Raw genomic sequence first — 22,395 nt, forward strand, 5'->3', positions numbered from 1 at the left:
GCAGTCACACATGCCCTTCGCCTTCATCTTTCTTCCCAAGGAAAGCGAGAAATGTTATCTACAGGAAGAAGCAATGACACTCATATAGGAGTCAAAGAGAGGGGCAGCAACGTGAGCACTTGTGTAACTGTATACAGTGCATTGTGCATCCACAGAGATTCATTCCTCAAACTTTTTACATGATTGGCAGGGGTTAGAGTTTCAGGCAGCAATCTAATACTGCCCTCAGAGTCCCCAGGGAAAGAAGTCTGACTAGCGGTGCAAGCCAGCGAGGGAGTAAGGGAAGCAGTGTGCAAATTGAAAGTAATCCTCAGGCCTGGCCGGCAGTGCTGCTGGAACCACATCTATTCATAATTCATCACTCGACAGCAGCGAGGTGGAGAAAGTTCTGTCCAAGTAATAAACTAGAAGAGACGTTTTCGAAAGGCACGGGCAGAATCAGGCAGATCAACCTCTTTACTCCTGAAGGTCCCAGGTGAGAACAGCACTTGTTATAAGTAGAAAGACAGATGGAGCAGATAGCTGGCAGTCTGTGTGTTTCACATCATATTAGCTCCAACAGCTGTCTATCCACAATGTTTCAAGGGAAGCTTAGCTGACTGAGCCACTGTCAATCTACTGTGAACTGTCAGAGGTCAAATTGAGTGGCGTCCACGCATCACTGGCAAAGACTTTCGTGACTGACACGCATTTTCCCTCAAATTTTAGCCATTTAAGCTTTCACCCGAACGAACACACGAGAGTCCATCTGTCCAGAACCTCAAGCGAGTTCATTTATCAGACCAGTGGAAGACCCAGAGAGCCAGTGAAGCTTGAACCTCTGATAAATTGGCCACTCTGCAGCAGTGGAAAGAAGCTATGGATGGACACAAACGAAGCATACATTATCACCCCTTAAGTTGATTTGGGTAACGTTCAGCAAATAGTCGGCTTTTATTCCACATCTAGCAGATATGGAGTCACATTAACAGCGTAAACAAATGTTTCTGCCCCACAAATATCAGTCTGCTTTTGGGGGGACGGCAAGAGTACTATGCGTTCATTTCGTCTGTACTTTTGCACGTTTTCTGCAAGCTTATGGATACAGATCATTTGTTGAAGTCATGCTTTAGAAAAAAGAAATATCATGTCGTGAAGTACTAACTGGCCTTACAGACCACCACTGTCTGCAAAGCTGCCTCTAATTTAGCCTCTTTATTAACAGATACATTATCACTATCTCCCATATCGTCACCATGTTTGTTATTATAATACACTTTAGATTCCTCCTCTTTTTTTGGGGTAACTTTTGACTCTGAGCAGCACCCTCTATCAGATGCATTACTTAACTATCATTCCAACACAAAGGACACATGGAAGTATGAGGGCTGTGACAATTACACGGTTTAAAACGTATGTATTGTTTTTCATCCGTACACTACAGGTCTCAGTACCACCCCTTCCAAATTTAACCCCTTGGCTACTGGGATTTTGTTAGCATACCAGGACTTCTTACCAGCTGTCAGTACCCTTCCTGTCCTCTCCATATAACAATTTCTCTTGGGGGTTTATGATAGCACCTAAAATGCACAACTCATGGCTCATGTGATACTCCCTTTTGCAGGCGTTACATGACACTCTTGTCTGTTTCTGTCTGAGAGTAACACCAATAGCCACTGTCCTCTATTTTCTGTTTCTGTCTCTGCTGTGTGATGGCAATGGAGTCAACTTGTATCCATCGCTTTCAGTGGAGTCCTCCAGGAAAGGCATGATGACTTCTTTGCACCAGATGTCAAATCTACTGCAAATATTCTAGTTTACATAGCCTGATAGTAATTTGGATATGGGGCATAGTGATTCTCTTCTGGTCTCTTTTATTAACTGTAGAAAAAATTCAAACCATAATACTAATGATTCACTGACACTGGTTGAGCGATACACATGCCAAGTGAGAAGTACTGGCTCTTATTTTTTCACACTTGACGCACTGCATGGGCCCCATAACAAAGTCTTTTGTCAAGTTGATTCTGACTGTTTTGGATGACGGCCATTGTCATTCAAGAGAATTGATGCTCAAAGACAAGAAGAAAGAAAGGACAGCTTACAGATAACAATCACAAAGCTCAACTTGATTGATACAGGCATCATTATGAAAAACGGACTCCACTGAAAGTTAAAACCAAGTTGTGGACACATTTAAGAAAGTCCTCAGTGTCTTTTCACCTTCTCAGAACATGTTAAAAAGTACACGAGTTTGGAGAAATGTCTTTGCAGAAACACTCACAGCTTGCCAAATGACAACACACACTGTACGGTGTGGAGGTGACTTTGGTTGTCTAGGTTGTTGGCTCATCCTCAACATATTGGCCACCCATAGTTATGACACCTGAGTGACCCGAAGGTGAGGAAAGAACTGTGAAGGTGAAGCAGGTGGAGGCAGGGGATGTATTAAAGATAGAGACAAACAATGCCAAATTTAAGGGGTTGAGAAAAAAAGGAATAGTTTACCAATTTGGTAAATATGCTTATTTGCTCTCTTGCAGTGATAAACTGAGACATCGGGGAATATAAATAGAAGGCTAAATCTAGCAGTTGGTTAGCCTAGCTCTGATTAAGTACTAGAAATATGCATGTGTGTGTCTGGGCTTGGACTGACAGCAAGTTGTGTGTGAACACATACAAATTAAAAGTATTCACACTCTCTGTCCTCATAATCTACTTAAACTACTGGCATTTAAGTGTCATATAGTTATCATACATTTGTAGAAGTTTTCAACTTTAAAAAGAAACATGGCAGAGTGGTGAGACATAAATCCCCTTAGCTAAATTATGTAAGGACTCACAAATGTTTGCCCAAAGTCTTAATTTAAGGCACAAAAAACCCAAAATGTGTTGCATTGAATTGTAAAGAAAGCTACAAGCAGCTGGTTGTAAAACACCCCTATAGTTAATATAAACATGAATCCTGCTGCTGACAAGGCAATAAGCCAATCATAGCGTAGGATGTTGGGGTCGCCAATGGGGTGGTCAATCAGATTTCAAGAGGACTCAAGGCTGATTTATATTTCTGCGTCGCCCCTACGCAGCAGGGGCTGACAAGGCCATTAGCACCACATACTTGTGCGTCAATGTGTCCGTGTCGTGCAGCAATTCTCAGCAGAAACGCTTGAGGGTCTCTCTGATAGCCGGTCGCCTGCTTCCGGCCCAGCTCTCTGTTTACTTTTCCACAGAGATTCAGAGCGTGTTATGTTAATCTACAGCTGATACATGTTGCTGTTTATCATACAGACATGATTACATGAAGAGTAGAGAAGAGGAGATGAAATACACGGCTGATGTGCGGCCGATGAGTGGGGATCCCGGAAGTGCTGTAAATGTAGGAAATACAAGCCGCTGAGCGGACCAATCACAGGGCTTGCAGTCCGCATCGATTCTACGCGTAGTAACATTTTGAAAGAGGTGCACATCAGCTACGTGCGTAGGCCTCTGTGTAGGTACGGGAGCTACGTGAACCTCCGGCATAGGCTACGCCGTTGATTTGACGCAAAAGTATAAATCAGCCTTTAGTGTCAGCCCTGGCTGCCCCTATAGACAGGGAAATTACACTTGCTTTCTAAGATAACCAAACCTTAAATTATTTTGTGCTTAAGTGTTCAAATAAGACTACATTTCAACACTGTATTTAGGACCTGACACCTTCTGGAAGAGGTTACTCTCCAAGCCAAAAAATAGCGAGGTATTACCTTTTTTTTACAAAACAAAATTGAGATGTTATGCTCAGCCAAGCTAACCAGCCTCTGCTATTGGCTTGAAGATTTTCTAACAGACCAGAGAGGTGCCATCTTATTACCTAAACTGCTGCTAAAATGACTCAAAAAATCCATGGCTTGTTCCAAAAGGACACTGTTATTAGACAGTCTTGAAACACGATACAAGAATGTGAGGGAAGTGATTCAGTCAAAGGTGTGAGAGGCTTACTAGAAAAAAGAATACACGTAGATATCTTATCTCCAGAGAATACTCACTGCTCTTTGTGCCCAATCAACTCCTTGCAGATAAGCTGATTGCATTCGATGTCACTTAAGTATGCCTCTGAAGTGAAATTATGTAAGATATGGCATAAAAACCCATACTGGGGATACTTTTGAAATTGGAAGCCAGCTTTTCTGTGCTTCTCTGCTGTAACATGATGCCTGCTGGCATGTCTGACCTCTCCTTAGCCCCCTCTCATCTTCATCTGTCCTCACTCACTGGATTGCACGGCTGATCGTTTTTACTGAAACACAAAGAATCATCGTGCTTTTTGGTTTTTTTACCAAATATATCATTTCATGAAGTTAGTCTCATTAAAATCGTTCTGCATCATAAAATGTCTGAGAGGTCATCACCATCCACCTCTCAGCTACTCAAATTAACAACTGCTGTAAAATGAGCGCCTACAATCCATCAGTTTGAATCCAGCCTGCACTTCAACCAAGTCCAGTAGGGTTTTGGATTAGTTTGAGAATTTCCACATCAAGCTGAATTATTTTTATAATGTGCTCTGTATATAATACAATGTGTAACATTATAACATCATCTGAATGGCAAGAAAGCTGCAACTAAGGGGTTTCCTCCTCAGACTAGGCTGTCTAGTTTCATCAGAAGATTAAATGTTTTGTCAAATTTTCTACTCCCATGACAAACTCCATGAAGACGAAGCTTCAAACTAAACTCACATTACCATAAAAAGCTGGTCACACGACAGTTTTTCTTTCAGTTTTTAATGAATACAAACATCAGACATTCAAGGTTAAAATATTTTTTAAAAAGGGGGGCATTGTGTTTGTATTCCAGACTGGTTCTCAGTCTTTGTTATCTAAAATGTGCAAAGTAAAATCAAAATGGGTTCTTCGTTCTTGAAACACAGAAACTTCACAAAGCAATCCTGCCCCACAAAATTCAATATCTGATAAAATAAAGGCCATGTCTGAGTCAAAGTCTTGTAATACTGCATCAAGGTGAAACAGTAATATCCACAAGTGTCCCTAAACAATAACTCTCCCTGTCTGACACAAATGCAGCCAGCCTGGGATTACGGCATAATGACATGCTGATGAAATGTACTGGGCCATTCATTTCTGTCTGTGTTATGGTCTGCTGTTCATGTTTCAGCTCAGCCTGTTTGTATGGCCTACTTCACCGTCCCACCCTCTAATCCTGTGCCATTGGGAGCCTGCGCCACTCTGCTCTGTCCACTTCCCGTCTCCTCTCCACTCAGCCTTAATCTTGAAGCAGTCAAGACTCTGAATTTGGGATGACTGGCTGGTGAAAAACAGCCATGGCCAAAATGTGAACCCCATTCATATCAAACCAAAAATCAATTGGACAAGCAGAAATATTGAGGTGAAATCTATTTATTTTGAACAGAACTGCAAGCCTTCAATATATGCTCTAACAGCTTGTGTGTGTGCATGTTTTTCTTCCTGCCGCCCCAAGCCTAATAATGTGAGAATAGCGAGGTCTGGGATGCTGGCGTAATTAACTGAGAGTGTTAATTACAGGAAGAATTCTGAGGCAATTATAAGATCTCAAGCAACAACACTGGCAACGAATCTACTCTCACTGCACGGAGACACAGACAGAGTCTCACGGCACATCACGCCTGCTAATTGTTGATTTATCTGCAAACATCAATATCACATTCAGGGTTTTGCATTCACAGAAATGGCTGCACAGAATCTATAGAGATAATTACCCAAATTTATCCATTTCTTCTGTTTTCCACTTTGGTGTAGGTAACTGAGAAAGGATGTTTGTCTGTGACCATGAGCTGAAGAAAAGAATAGTAGATCTTGTATCTGTGCCATGTCTTCTGAGAGATTAGCTAATGCAACAATGAGCTGCTTGTTAAATGGAAGCAAGAAGTCAAGCGTTTGAAGAAGAAAGGAAAAGAGAAGGTGGCTGAAAAGAGAGGCACATGAAGCTGCTGAGCATGTGAGAAAAAAAAGAAAGAAAACAAGAAAAGAAGGGGACGGAAATGCCCTAAAACCTCTATTACAAGCAAAGAAAACAGGTCACCATGCAAGAACAAAATGAGAAATAGGAAGATATAAAAGAAGAATAAAGATACTTTATTTTTCACAAGCTGACAGATGAAAACAGAAAGCAGAGATGTGAGCTGGCTTAGGCAAGGTGATGAGGGATTATACATTTTGACAGAGCCACGGAAGGAGGAGAGCCGTGGAAATGTTTTTGACAAAAGTGAGCCACTTCAGAGGAACACAGACTGTACCCGTGCATGTGTGTGTTGGCGTGTGAGTGTGTGTGTGTTTTTAGACAGTTGCTTGACAGCCGTACTCTCTTATCTTTCTGGCGTATATCTCAACTCAAGAGAGATTCCATCAACAACTCTGCTGCTGCTGTCGATGCTACAACTCTGACTAATAGGATGACATGCGCGCTGAAAGTAAATATCACAAGTATCCACAGATAAATTCAGCTAAAAATCCACATATGGGATGTCAGCTGAGACTCTGCAGGGACTTAAAAGTGAACCATGGCAGGTGACACCAGGTTGTCAGCCACCGTGATGAAGGCTTAGTGAGAAGAAACAGGAGGAAGGAGGAGAAGGAAGGAGGAGCAGGAGCACATTGAGGATGAGAGGAGAAGATGGTGACTCAGTCACGCTCCCTGAAGGCCTCCAGGAAGAGGAAAAAAGAAGAGAGGCATAAAGTGGCATCATGCTCCCACTGCTCCTGAAGGAGTCATCCTGGATTCCCACTCTAAAATAAAAGGCAGGAGCCTTAAATAACACTTCGGGGGAATTTACCCCGAGGAGAACAACAAATTCTAGAGTAAGAGAGGTGCAATCAGTGTCCTTAAAGGGGATCACTGTGCCATGCCATCTCACCAACCATATCTTGGCGCAGTTATGACATCACTGCCTGTTATCTGGCAAGCGAGGGGGGCTGTCTAAAGTCTCTAGGTACAGCTACAGGCATAGAGTAATTGGGATCTGCCTGCACATTAAACATAGATCCGTCCTGACATCACACAGGAACTCAGCACTGGATGTACTGGGATAAAACAGAATGCAAGATGGAGTTAGAAAAACACACTCTGCACCACACCAAAAGAGAAAAAAATTCAAAAAGGAAACTCGTCCATGCAAATAGAAACAACCGCAGCTACATCCTCACATAGAAAATTATTCACAGGCTCTCTGGAATCTGTTTACTCGCTGCCTCCCCTACACCAAGAGATCCATTTAAAGTGGTTCTGATGAGACGTTGCAACGTGAGACAAAAGCAAGAGGGAGTAGGAGTGAAAAAGGAAAATCTTCGTAAGACAGCTGTGGCTGTTCAAAATGTGGGACAGAGTGAAAGAAGAGCACACAGAGATGTCTTTGAAGGAGATGAGTTGGTTCTGACAGGGGGCTGTCGTGAAGGCAGGCCGATCCTTGATTCTGTGATCAATGTTTTTCCAAGAAAAAATAAAAAATGATGAATAATTCATTCATTCTAACCAATGACAGGCTTGTGAAGACTTATCCAGCACTCTCTCTGCTTGGCTGCTGGCTCCTTTGATGAATTCATGACGTTCCCCTGATGTCCAGAAGCAGATTGTCCTCTTCACCCCAAAGTGTGGCATCAGTACAGATCAGGAACATGGCCTGTAATAGAGATGGACTTAGCCTCTAGATCTAAAAAATTGAGGTCAATGTAAAGAAGGCTTAAATCAGTATTCTTGTAAAATGTCTTCACCCAGTAGGGTTGTTTTGTTTTGGTATTTTGGCTTCACTTCTTACAATGGCAGGTGATGGAAGAGCGCTGTTCATATTTGGTCAATGGTTTCTGTCCTGTTCAAATATGGTGGCTTCTGGCTCCAAAAACCCAACATGGTGATGACCAAAACACTTAACTTGAATCTTTCAAGTTCGTAATCAGAGAGGACTCCTGCCATTAAATGTGCACAGGCAAGTTCCTATTTACAGCAGCACACACATAGTGTTCAAAGACACAAAAACACAAATGAAACACAACTGTTTACTTTTCAGGAGCAGCGAGAAGCCCGCCTCCATGTGTAAAAACAGACCGACTACATGGAGTGTTCAGCCTGTTTTTCAAGAGTGTAGCCTCAAACAAAAGAATAGAAACTCGCAGAGAGTTGGTTCAAAGCAGAGATTCTCAGCAGACAACTTCTGATCAAACACTTCTGACGGGCAGGCCGATTCCTTATGCGCGCAAAGATAGAAAGAGAGGGAGAGGAAGAGGAGGTGAAGAAGGCGATGGAGGAAGAGGAACCACAGTCTGTTGAGCACAATCTCATCACACCCATCTGTCACGGTTACGCATGGGCACATACAGCTGCAGATCTATTAGTTCAAATGATGCAGAAAGAAAGCAGGGGAGACATTTTTCTTGCCAGCTTCATATCATTTTTCAAACGATTTGGCGTTTGACCAAAAAATGTCGCCCTCTTTCTGAGGCTGCATGTAAAGACTGATTAACACCTCAAAGCGTACACACACAACAACAATGTCAAGAAAAATATGTGCCACAAGACTTTATCTTAAACTGACATTATTTTACCCAAGAGCTCAGCAGTGTCTATTTTAAACTAAGGCAAGCTTTCTATTGCAAATATTTCAAAAATCGTCTTTGATTTAAATAAGTCTCCAAGTTCGATATCCTACACAGCAAAATATCTGGAGTGAAAAACCTCTTCCTCTTAAAACTAAAGGTCACCCGAAAATATCCACCCAGCACCAATTAACAGCTCAATATGAAGATATGTGTAAAAAAATGTTGGCAGCAGGCAGATGGTCGAAACACCTCCCAGCTATGAGCTCCAAAACACTAATGAACACAGGAAGTACAAGACATAGCCGACCTCAGTGCAACCTCAACATTATTGAGACGTATGAAAAGGAGGAATGTAATCAAATGCCTCAGGAATGAGAATCTTAATGATGATACAAATTATCGCTTCCATGCCAGTTTCAGCACTTAATGAGTGAGGCATTCTAAGAACTCATACCCTCTGGGAGTAATGTTCATCTCTCTGGGCGTGCGGATACAGCCAGCATTTAGCGATAAACGGCTTCAAACCGAGACTTTCTTTTCTGCACCCTGTGATGTTTGTTTACAGTCCAGTTAGAAATTCTTCTGTCCGGTTATATCTGCAAAATATACGCTGTCATTTCTTGGTTCATAACATACCCAGGATGAGTAGCATTTATTCATCTGCTTCTGGTGAGTCTTAGCTTCACTGTAAACAGCAGGTTACACAGAGGCTTAGTTCCGGCTTACTGCAGCAGTATGAGCCAAAAGAGAGACCATTCTTTTTGTGATTTACTTGTAAAGTAAAAATGCATGCTTGGACACATTTGCTGAGGATAAGAAGACCTTTTAAAATGTTTGTTTATTTAATGCATCTGAGGATGTCAGAAAATCTTAGTGCTGATTGTCTTTCCTTACAGAGTGTCAGATTTGTAGCATAAATTCCCTTTTTTGTCTTGAACGTTGTTAGCTGCTCTTGCATGCAGGTATCTGTTTAAAGAGATAAATAAATCATCAACAAGTTCCCCGCAAAGAGAGCCTAGATCCATTACGACAGATTGCATCATGACTGCTTTTAGGCTCTCTATGGACTGTTTATCCTTCACATACATCAAAGACTGCCTGTAGTGATTGGTCAATGATATTTGGACTGCAAGTGCACCACAAACAGTCATCAGAACACTTTCCAAACTAGAATCTAGACCCCCTTCTTAGAGATTAATTTTTTTTATGTAGAATCTATTAATAGACATTACTGGTGAGGTATCTGTATTGCAGAGTGTTGCAGAGGACAGAGAACTTGTTCCATCAGAAACAATGCTTGAACATATTTGACTAATAAGAGAAATGGTTCCAACAATCTCACATAAAACTGTCAGCTGTAGTTCAATATGTTATTTGAATGTTTCCAATGCTTTTAATGTTTTAATGTAAAGCACATGGAGTTGCCCTTGTGTATGAAATGCACTATACAAATAAAGTTACATTGCCTTGCCTTGCCTTGCCTTGCCTTATTTTTAGCTTTAAAAGGTGTTGGTAGGTGAATTTCCACTGTTAGGCAGAGGCTTGGTAGCAGTTTCCTCCTGTCACATTACCAGTTTTTTGTGCTGAGCTAAGCTAACTGGCTGTCACTTAATTTCAACCAGGCATGGGGGTGATGTTGATTTTATTCAGCTCTCTACATGATAAGCAGAGGCTAATTTCCAAAAAGTTAGAATAGTAGGATCAGTCAAAGAATGACACATCTGACAGGTTTGAATCTCAGCTTTTATGCCTTGTTCACTCATTCTTCTTCCAAGAAGCATATAGAAACAAGCACACATGAAATATTTCAAATGAATCAAGCAAGGAATACATTTTTGAAAAAAAAGGAGAAATGGGAAGTTAAATCAGCAGAGACAAACAGAGAGAAGTGCTTCACGCAGCAGTTCACTCTCATCCCTCAGTTCTACTGATCTCCACTTCAATAAGATTGATTTGATCAAGTGATTATATGATTTATGTTCAGCGGCTGAAAAGAAGATAAAAGTCAGCTTTAGATCTGGCAGTGTGATCCACAGAGCAGAGAGAGGGAGAGAGAGAGAGGGAAGCATTAGGGGTTAATGACTGATATGAAGGTGCAAAGAGGCATGAATCTTTAATCTTCATTTATACCGACGGCTCTCTGGGATATTTAAAATAGGTTCACAAGGTTCAGGGAACAATTTCTTAATGAGGATGAGAGAGAGGAGCAGACAATACCTGAGAGGAGCTCCATAAACAAAAACCCAGACATGGATCTCTTGTGCAGTAGGACCATTTATTTTGGCATAACTAATCACATTATCTTGACCAATATGCACCATCATCTATGCAAACATGTCTGCCTGAATGCTTGAAAACTAACATTATCTGAATGATTAATTAATGCAGTGCTTGATAGCCTTGCATGGAGTGAAGTGCATGTGTACATGTACGATTTTCCAATCAGAGTTGCATACACTGTAGAATCAAGATCGAGGGGCTATTTATAAGACAAATAATACCACTTTAGATAGAAGATATGCCAAATCAATTACGAGGGACTGCTGTGTGCATATGTGTGTGTACATGGAGGTGTAGCTACAAGCATCTGAATTTAATTACCTATTTCAATCTAATCACAGGATGTTTTTCTCTAAATCCCTCAAAAGTGTGTGAAGCTTCAGGGCTGACGAGGAGAAGAAAAATGAAAATTGGGGCTCAGACCTCGGATCAGTCAGGAGAAAACACAAGCCTTGTCATGTGTTAATCCAATTTCATTCATAATTACATAATTGAAGAGAGCTGATTAAAGAGCTATTTCGTGTGCAGGGCCCGTGGAGAGATGGTTTGAAAGATGTGTGTAACTTGAGTCAACCCGCAGGACACAGCTGGCTGTTCCCAGATACAGTCGGCTGTGTTTGCATGCCTCAGCTGCTACAAATGTGTTTCATAACAAACTGATACCCTTCAAGGATGAAGTATTGAAAATGAATTCTATCAGCTGGCTTAAACCATGTACAAAAAGTATACAGAGATTAAGAGTTAGAATCTCATATTTAAAGGAACTTTTGTCATAGTTTTGAAATGTGCTTTCACAAAAAATTGAAATGCAGTTGGCGTCAGAGCTACAGATAGAATTTATAAAAGATGTCTAAATAATTTTCCCAGTAAGCTGACTTAATTTCTTAATACCATCTCTTGAAATCTGAGAATTCTTATATCTAAGCAGCAAAACCTTCAAAAACTAATTTAATAAAGGGACAAATAGTTCTGAGGATTTAATAGTGAGGATGATAACAAAAAGATATCCTTGTCTGTAGTTTTTGAAGTGCTAAACACAGGTTAGAATACACCACTTCAATAAATTATGAAGACATGCTGATGCAGCTGCAACGCTTTGACCTAGGACAAGTTAAAGACCGGGTGTTGTTTTGGTGTTCTTTAATGCTCTGTGTTGAAGACTGCGCTTCAGAATGCACAGATCCCATAATCTGATAAGGATACACTGCAGTACAAATGCCCTTTACTCTGTTTATCTGCCTCCTCTAGCTCTCAGCTCATTAAATGTTCACAGCAAGTGATGCTGCTATATGGATACTGTCTGCATCACAGACGTGAAAGGACAGTTCAGGACAATGCAGAGTGCACGGCGAGGACATGACGGGGATGAGTTCAGCCTGTAGGTTTACTCAATCCGATGAGTCACGAAGATGACTTTCAAGAAAACAGATTTCAGTGATTTTTGAAGGACTGTTGCGGCATCAGGGAAGGTGTATTTAGACACTGACTGTATATGGAACAGACAACGCACTTTCATGTCTGCCTATTGTGAGATATGAAGCTAAAATACTGCCTCCATGGCCGCTGACGTAATGCGATGCTAATGCTAATGGTGGTCATCGTCCCCTCCACCTGCATCTTATTAGTCACACAACACTGCATTTAGTCAGTGTGTGATGTGCCTGTGTCCGAGCGATGTGGACAAAAGAGCATCCCTTTATTCTGTTGTGTATCAAATAACAACAAAAAGGTGAAATAAGGAGCCAGCTCATATCGTTTGTGTACAAAAGCTGAGTCATTTGCGACGCATCACTACTTTTATCAACCAAAACTTACTTTTCACTCATTGATTAAATGTCAAACAACACTCAGGTCAGGACAGTCAACAGCAGAACAGATTCATGTGTTGATCTGAAACTGTCCCTTGTGTTTATGAAAAGTTTACTGACTCTTGTGTTAGTGTTTGCTAGGTTTTCTTTCACCTTTTCTCCTCTGATAATTCAGCACAGAACACTGCAGGAGCCCGCATTTGTCAACAGAGCTGTTAATTATGATGTCACATTTGCTCTTTTAAAATTAAATAATTCATTAAAGCTAGACTTGTCAGAAATATGAGCACTTAGACATAAATCAGCATATCATTACCAACATCGTCATCAACTATAATGACAAAAACCATGATTTAAAAATAACTTTTTGACATGTATCTTGATTTAATAGTTTGGACCTTTTTTTTCCCTCTGTTAACATAACGAAAGCAGGGTTATGACCTATTCCGTGACCATCTGGTAGTGGGAGCTCTATATCTTTTGGCCTCAAAGCAAATGCTCATATGTTGTCCATATTAATTACAGTCTATGGTTTTTTAATTTAGAGATAGGTAGATAGGTTGGTAGGTAGGTAGGTAGGTAGGTAGGTAGGTTGGTAGGTAGGTAGGTAGGTTGGTAGGTTGGTAGATAGATAGGTAGGTAGGTTGGTAGGTTGGTAGATAGATAGGTTGATAGGTTGGTAGGTAGGTAGGTAGGTAGGTAGGTTGGTAGGTAGGTAGGTAGGTTGGTAGGTAGGTAGGTAGGTTGGTAGGTAGGTAGGTAGGTAGGTAGGTAGGTAGGTAGGTAGGTAGGTAGGTAGGTTGGTAGGTAGATAGGTAGGTAGGTAGGTAGTAGGTAGGTAGGTAGGTAGGTAGGTAGGTAGGTAGGTAGGTAGGTAGGTAGGTAGGTAGGTAGGTAGGTAAGTAAATACATTTTATTTAGCATAGCACCTTTCATAGAATAAATCACAAAGTGCTTCACAGAAAAAATATTCGATTTAAAATGAAATCATAAAAAAATGAAATCACTAAACATTAAAGAAACAGACAATAGCATAATTGAAACATGAGTCTGTACAAGGTAAGTCGAAGGCCTGTTTAAATAAATGTGTCTTTACAAGTTTTTAAAGACAACAATAGAGACAGCTGAACAAATATTTACAGGAAGAGCATTCCACAATGTTGGTGCCACCGCTTCAAAGTACGGTCACCTTTTGTCCTTAGACGAGCTTGAGGGACAACCAGCAGCCTGGTCAGAAGACCTGAGTGACCTACTGGTGAGGTAGGGGTGGAGTAGGTTGGTGATATATTCTGGAGCCTGACCATGCAGAGCACTATACACAAAAACAAGAACCTTAAAATGAATCCTAAATTTAACTGGAAGCCAATGTAGGGAAGATAGAATCGGAAACAAAAGCATGAATGATCATTTCCAGTTCAGGATGTGACACAACAGACTTAACTATACTAACTAGGTAGGTAGGTAGATAGGTAAGTAGGTAGGTAGGTAGGTAGGTAGTATCAAAATCTCACAATATGACAACCAAGTAATGTGCAAGTTCCAACAACAAGCATGTCCCTGATGATGACGATGATGATGATGATGATGATGACGATGATGATGCTGATGATGATGATGATGAGATGATGATGATGATGATGATGATAATGATGATGATAATGTTAATGCCATCAGAGGAAGAAGTTAGGTATTTCATTGTTCTACCATGTTGGTGTGGATTGAAGAAGATAACTCTTCAGATGCTGTAGCCCCCCTGATTCCTTCAAAATCAATCACAATCATAATCTCTGGATTTCATTTAAAAACAGGACTTATGATAGTCAGGATGATTCTCTCCTGAGCAGCAGGAGCCTTCAATTCTATTTTCTGCAGCAATCTCAGTCATGTCGGTCGATCCATAGCGGAGAATATTGTTTTATGGCTGGCCAGTCTCAGTGCTTCAAGCTGCCAGCAGCAATAGAAATACATAAAATGAAATGAGGCGGAGCGAGGGACAAGTATATAAACTCCTCAAATACCCTGCTCTTCATCCCATACAGGACCCAGGAATGAGACACTTGGTCTCTGTTTCACTCAAAGACACATGACTAAAAATATCCCTTCACTCCAACCACTGAGGGAAGGGATATTGATCCTGCATAGCTTATATGAAGACAAGAGGACTGTCTTTGTTACTTTCTACTTTCTTACTATGTAAGATAAGAGATGTGGAGTAGTTTCTAAAATCCTTCTACTGTAAGTGTGTAAGCACTTCCTACATGCACTCATGAGATTCCTTGGCTCTGCACTTATGTAATCCTACGGCCATCTCATCTCACATTCTTTCATCCGGAGACCTCGGAAGACATCAAATATGCAGCATCTAAAAGCTGTTTTTCTCACCCCTCAGCTTCCTCTCTGTATCTCTGCACTGCCAGGCTCCAGTCCTCCTGAGCCGATCTGGTGAATTCAAATAGAACTTCTGCTTAAATAGGGCAAATTTGATTAGTGATAACTTTTGTGAAAAACACTGAGTGAGCACAAAGTTGGGTAAAAGCATTCAGACATGCAAAGAAGAGATTTTCGTTGGATGTTATAGCGCTGTGATGGCCTTATCCTGCAACACAATTTATAAATTGGCTGTGTGACTAGAAATATCTGTAACCTAATAAAGTTTTAAATTATAGATCATGAAAATTTCCGAGAAGGCACTTGGATAAATTGCATCATCCTCAGAAAGTAAAATACATTCGACAAAGATATATTTTCTCCTCAACATCAGAGCACTCTGGTTTCTGCTTCATTTCTGGGTTGATGTTTTTCTTTGGCTTTGATCCTGTTGGTTTTTAAGAACAGAACAAAAGCTCTGCAGTTACTAATGGCTCCAGTATAGTTCCTAAAAAAAGCACCCCATACAACATAAAGGCACATATAGGTGTACAAATGGCACTCATCACTGCCACACTCCTGTATAGGGAGCCTCAGCCTATTTCAGGTGCTGGTCAAAAGCATGGTTTTGATAAAAAAAAAAAGGCTTTTGTGTAGCTTAAAACCGTAGAAAAACGTACCTGAGTCTGAACCTACTCTGTTATACTGAAAATCTTTTACAGATAGAGGTTCATGTTCATGTCAGGCTGCTCATACTTTTCTCTCAGGCAGTGGCTGCTAATGAGGGAGGCTTGTACCAAATATGTTCACTGCAGGTGCCAGGTGGTGAAGTTGTGAGCTACCTCAGCTAATTTGACTAAACAGAAATTATAATGAGATTTAAAGGTAAATATCCACATTTTTAACCAGCTTGACCTTACAGATGAACATCAGCAGCAGTTGCTTAAAGTAACTGATCAATAGGTTAATAATTAAAACATAGATAAATGGTTTAAATGGTTAGATAAAGGCAGTGTTCAATTCATGGATAAAGGATGTACTGTTAAGTAATGGATAAAAGGCTGATGGGTGAATTGATGTATAAACAACTTACTGTTTAATGGTTAAGTGGTTTATAGTTACAGTAATGGATAAAGGTTTGATCATTACATGGATAAGACTCTTACTCTGATGGCCAAACAGCTATCAAACAGATGGTGATAACATTATTTTACATTAAGTTACATTACTCTGTGTAACACTTAGGTCTGTCGGCATAACACACTAATCCCAATTAAATGAAAGACAAAAATTAGCTCAGTTCTAATAATGTTTTATCTTTTCCCTTTCGGCACACAATAGTTAAGTCAGCGTCATCCTCATTCCTTCTGCTGTTGTGATGGAAAATAAAACATCACTTTAAAAGCACTTAAAACTAGCAGACAGCTAAGTTGACAAGTCAAAAAGATTATTTGTGGTAAACAGAACTGAACATATCGCTGTAGCACTTTTGAGCTACCACCTACGAGCTATGCATAGAGGTGCAGCTAATCAGACTGATGTCATCAGGCAACTGCATTACAAAAGCTGGCAGAGCACTATTTCAAAGTGAGCGAATTGCCACAGACCTGTGGATGAAATCAAATCAAGAAACTGGTAAGAATTGCTTTATACATTTTAAAAATGTTATTAATATGTGATAAATCATGATTCACTGTTGAACTTTAGTAACTAATCACAACCAAAGTTGAAGTGTTTGACAGCCCTTGTTACATTATGTTACATTATGTTCTGTGATGTAACAGCCTGCTCTGCTGTCTGAGTGGTGTGCAGGGATTTCATAACTGAAAATGAGCGGGTCAACACTTATTTCCCTGACGTGGATATCTGATGTTTTCACAACACAATATCACAGAAACCATTCACACATGAGCCACGTGTCCTAAAGACTGACATAAAGCTAAGTGTGTTACTGAGCTGAATAAACAGTGTGACAAACAACACTCAGGGCAGATAGGCTGTACACCTGGGAATGGGGAAGGGGAACCTGCTTTCAAATTGCAATAGCATGATAGTAGAGGGGCTTTGTCAATAACTGTCAGCCATTGCCAGTGCACTATGAAGAGGATGAGTGGGTCGCCAATCAATTGAAGGGGTCAGCGGTTTGATCCCAAGCTCATCTTGTCTACATGTCAAAGTCTGGCAAGAAACTGAATCCAAAACAACAAGCTACTGTTTGTATAAATGTGTGAATGCAACAACATGGGAGGAAATACATGTATGAATGTGTGTGAATGGGTTAATACCAAGCAGCAACCTTCAGTCTCAAACTATGAAGCCCATGCAGAAGTGTTATAAACTGCAATTCATTAGGAATCTGCTTGAGGCTGGCTGCAGAAACACTGGAAACCACATTCACACCATTTCAAAAGAGACGATCTTTGCAGCATTAATAAACATGTTTACAGCCTGGTTAAAAAAAACGGCTTGGCTCTATGTAGCTAATTTCTTTATCGGCACACACTGTACGGGGGGTGAATTTTTTTTTCTAACGCAACGGTTTAGAAGATATTAAGATTACGAGTTTTTGCCCAGATAAGGACATGACTGACTTAACTAGCCTTCTAGTTAGGAGTGGTAGTATGATGAATGTAAACTCACTCCGATATCCGACACTGACAGTTCATTTGTAAACACAATTGAACAGTATTCAGTATAAATCTTTAAACACAACTTAAATATTCTAAATTCAAAGTTAAATAATATCAAATGGACACATCAGAAACATAACAAGTGGTTGGAGTGGTTGTCTACTTAAGTTGGTCTGACAGGCTCCTGTCACCACTAACGTTGAAGACTGCAGCGGCCATTGTCTGAGGTAACCAGGTCACCCAACCTCCATTGTCATACATGTCAAAGAAGCAGCCATGTTTGTAAACAGATGACTGGTAAAGGCCCAGATTCTCTCTTAGCTCTGCGTTAAGCTATACAGCCTAAACTGAATGTCTGAAATGGCATTCCAGCAGCCAGAGAGCGGGAGGAGGGCAAGCACACGTTAGCCAGAGACCGTTCCAGCTGGACATCCTAACAGAGACAGCTGACATGCCAGTGTGTCTGCAGGTATCTGACTTCCTCCCTCCTCATCCTCCTTTAATCTTTCTACCACTTAAACCCTCGTTCTATGCTCCGCACCGCCCTCACCACATGAGCAGCGGTGCCCTCATCTTGCTGACAGAGACAACAGATGCATCTCTGCTTTTACTGCCCTAATAAATACTCCACAGCTGAAAAACATGAGGCTGACCGTTGGCAGAGTTGAGCAGAGGTAGTGTCACTATTGAGCAAAGCTGACAGCTTTATGTGCGACAGAAAGGATCAAAAAGCGAAGGGAGGTGTAGGTGTAGTAATGGACAAGACTAACTGATTCAACAAAGCACTCTGAGGGCCACATAGACCTGTCAGCACACTTTTCATTACTGACACATAAATCTGACAAATAGGGATGCTAAGTGGCACCTCGGGTACTATTAAGTGCTGTCGTATAATTGCCTTCTCCTCTATGCTTGTTTTTTCCTCTTGATTTTTAGACAGTAAAAGCTACTGCGGCTCTCATCTGGCAGGCAGCAATCCCATGCTCTGATGACGTGCTGCGCAGTAATGTCTGTTTTTAAAAACAACAAACCGGAATGATAAAGAATGATTTCTTACCACCAGTGGCAGCCATGCAGGCCACCATTAACACTGTGGTCTTGTGTATGGCTTTTTAAAACCATCTTAGGTGATGCAGTCACATATTGACGGCACTTAAGTACCAGCATTCACACTTTAGATTAACATGTGTCTCCAAATACGTCTCCAGTGACCACTTGTGATCAGATCTCAGCTTACCGCTTCATATGGAAATAAACACGGAGCCTCAGTGACCTTCACTGACTTTGGAAAAATATTACAGGATGATAATTAACAGTGATTCAGACAACCAGCACACAGAGGGGGAGAGCTCAGAGTGATGTTATATAAAACTTCGTTCAATCATGAAGCCTGATGTTCCTCTACAGTTGTGTGGTTTGACAGGGTAATGTTAGAACTACACTGGGAATAGAAGTCTCTGTTTACAGACAATATAATCAGGATGGTCATCACATAGAGCGTCATTATGGAACTTCAATAGCAGTCCTGAGTTGCATTGTTACAAACTCAAACCAACCACTCTAAAGCCAATTATCTTGCACAGGCCATTAACAACCTGAGGACACATGGATCATGCATCATAGCAGACTGTGCATGGAAATACAAAGCATTATTGTCCTTCATCTGTACAGGATCATTCTGTATGATTAACAGAATGAAATGCAGTCCCTTATGAAGAAAAGGTGGCATTAAATACTCTGTATTCTTTGCACACCTGGCTCAAATGCATGGGAAACCCTACACATGTTGGAATGACATGAGGAATTAGAGAATACAGATTTTCAGGAGACAAAGCAGAGGAATATTGAATCAACCATATATGAGAAATGGTCTTTCAATCAATGTGATCAGTGCTGTGGATACAAAGAGAGTGGGTGATCTTAATGTGGCCCTTGATACATGAACATACGAACTGCCAGACTACTGTGGACTAATGTGTCCAAGATCACTTCCATTAGGGGTCTGAATGATCTTATCTAAATCCATTAGGAACCATTGAGTTGCGTTTAGACCTGTAATTAACATTGTCCACTTGTGATCAGGGCCTGTGGGATTTATGACCTCAAGGGCACTAAAAAGAACTTAAGTGAACCGGGTTTCCTACAAACAACCCTATGATAAGTTTACCACATGCTCCACACTGCTCAAAAACATGATCTAGATCCAGTCCCCTTCAGGGAACCTACTTCCTAAGTCTTGTGCACACTCTGTGTACCCTTCTGCATAACTAACTTATCATTTCACTGATTCACAGCCTGACATTTTGGATGTTTGTGGTGGTGCACAAACCTGTGTATGTGCCTCAGTCACACACACAGAACCAGAAACTAATAGCTTGGTTTTAATTGGAGGTGTGTACCTACAATAAAAAATGATGCACAATTCACCAGGTGTGTGGATTACTGCATTTGCATGATTGAAATTACAATAATCAATCACTTGAGGATAGCAGTGACAAAGGTAAAGATCTCTTCCTGTAACTCATGAGATAAATATAGATATAGAAATAAAGCCTGAGGGGTACACTGATATCCTAATGGTTAGTTAAAGTCCAGCCAGGGACCTCTGTTGCATGCCAGTGTCTCATTTTCTGTCATTTCCCTTCAATTAACTCTATAATAAAGGCACAAAAGAACCTTAAGCACATAAAAGTAGATACTATTATACTTGCAGTCATCAATGAATGTACAGCAGGTGGGTTTCTATGTTATAACTGTCTTTAAAGAAGAAAGCCAAATGTTCAGTCGAAATCACAATTTAAAGATAGTTCTGTCTTTGAAAGAAACCCCGGTACAGCTGAACAGCAAAGTACCCGACAGTCCACGAACAAGATTAAAGTCAAACTGTAGTCAGACCTTACACATAAAACCAGCTTATGTCTCACTGCGCTACGCACTGAACAGATCCACACAAAGGCAGGAGCAGAGCTGGGAGAGGAGCTGAGCAAACACAGGCAGGGGCTTAGATGTGTCACACCGACGACAGGCACCGAGCCTCTCACACTGAGATGACTGCAGGGATCGATCAAAGGCTGCTTTTCCCTCTCTAGCACACGTTTAGATCATTAAAACCTAATTGAGAAGTGGTAAGAAACACACACACGCAGACAGAGTGGGGAGAGAGACAGAGTGGCTGTGCTTGCATGGGTACACAATCTCAAGGATGACAATAGGAAAGCACAGCCGGCATGATAAAATGAGAAAAATGTCCATGTGAGTTAGAGAGGGAATCGATCAGCCGGGACTGCACCATCACAGGGAGAGGAAAGGACGAGGGGATAAAGTAGTGTCAGGGTGATCAGAGGGTGAGACTCACTCTGCAGGTCATCTGTTAAAGTGGACCCTGACACACTGAGCAAACTGGATCAAAAGGGAGACACATGAAGGGGGGCAGCAAGTAAAAGCAACACATCAGATCAACTGCATGTGCATGATCCCTCTGTGCTGTACAAAGAAGTGTCACACGGCAGATCAAGTGGAAAAACAAATACAGGTGTGTGTGTGTGTGTGCATGAGTGGAGGGAAAGATGTGTGAAGTTGGCTCACCCAGGACTAGAACTTGCACTGTGCTCCGTCCACATCTGTAAGCCTGGAGGAGGTGCTGTGATCACTGCTTGCAGTCTGCTCCAGCTGGGTCTTTGCAGGATAATGCTGCACCTCCAGCTTCTCCAGACACTGAGCTTCCTCTACCTCTTCCTCTTCTTCCTCCTCCTACAGTAGCAGCAGTAGCAACAGTGACTGGACTGGACTGCATTCACTCACCTTCCCTCCTCTTTCTTTTCTCCACCCAGAGCTGCTGTTGAATTATCTACCGCGTTATAAATGAGCTCCCTGGCTCTCCTCCTCTGTGCTGTGAAGGCAGCAGGAGCTCCTCTCCCAGTGGGCTCCCGGCTCTGTGTCTCGTAGAGGCAGTGAGGGCTGCCACCAGAGGCAGAAGGCAGTTCGGACAGACGGAGCTCTCGTTATTGGATTGCATGTGTATGAGTGTGTTGGCATTTGTGTGCGTGTGTGTGTGTGTGTTTATGGGATGTGGAGCGTCGCGCGCTACAGTGTGTACGCGCTACAGTGTGTTGAAAGAGGACCTGGCTGCTATTCATTGGGGCTCATCTGTGCTGTTGCCTCTCTCTCGATCTCGCTGTCGTACTCGGACTGCTTTGTGCTGCATTCACGTCCTGTGGGGGAAACGGAAAACGAGACTTCTACTATAGAATTCAGCTGCCTCTTTAGTGCTGGGTTTTCTCCATAGGGACAAAATAAGTCTATATATAAATGTCCACGTGGGAATTACGTTTTTGAGTAATAAGTAATAGATCAATATGTGAAAAAATAAGCACAAGAGAAACGTATACAATTGGCGCAAATTTCCGAGAATAATGTCATAATATTTCAGGAATAAAGTCAGACAAGTTGCCAATTCGTGAGAATAAAGTCTCAACTCAACTCAACTTTATTTATATTGCACCTTTCATACATATAAACATGCAGCTCAAAGTACTTCACAAAATAACAGACAGAAAACAACAATAATGGTAAAATTAAAAAATGTATTATAAATGAAATAATTAAAAATAAGATAAAATATAATCAACACAGTAAAATTAATAAGATGAGTAAAAGTGGAAAGAAAAGTTAAAAATAAGGTAGCGTTGAAGATCAGATGAATACAGGGAAGAAAATAGATGAATAAAAAATTAAATAAGATAAATAAAAAGCAATGATTAAAAT

General features: G+C 41.1%; 1 protein-coding gene across 1 annotated transcript in view; it reads right to left on the bottom strand.

Moving 5' to 3' along the window:
• lingo3a (leucine rich repeat and Ig domain containing 3a) overlaps positions 1 to 21,787 on the bottom strand; it is a 41,735-nt gene extending 19,948 nt beyond the window's left edge. Inside the window, exon 1 of the mRNA XM_034702574.1 lies at positions 21,217 to 21,787. The gene's annotated coding sequence lies outside the window, so the exon portion shown is untranslated. The remainder of the gene's footprint in view (positions 1 to 21,216) is intronic.
• Positions 21,788 to 22,395: the final 608 nt, after the last annotated feature.

The sequence above is a fragment of the Notolabrus celidotus genome, chromosome 2, assembly GCF_009762535.1.
Source record: "Notolabrus celidotus isolate fNotCel1 chromosome 2, fNotCel1.pri, whole genome shotgun sequence".
Classification (NCBI taxonomy): domain Eukaryota; kingdom Metazoa; phylum Chordata; class Actinopteri; order Labriformes; family Labridae; genus Notolabrus; species Notolabrus celidotus.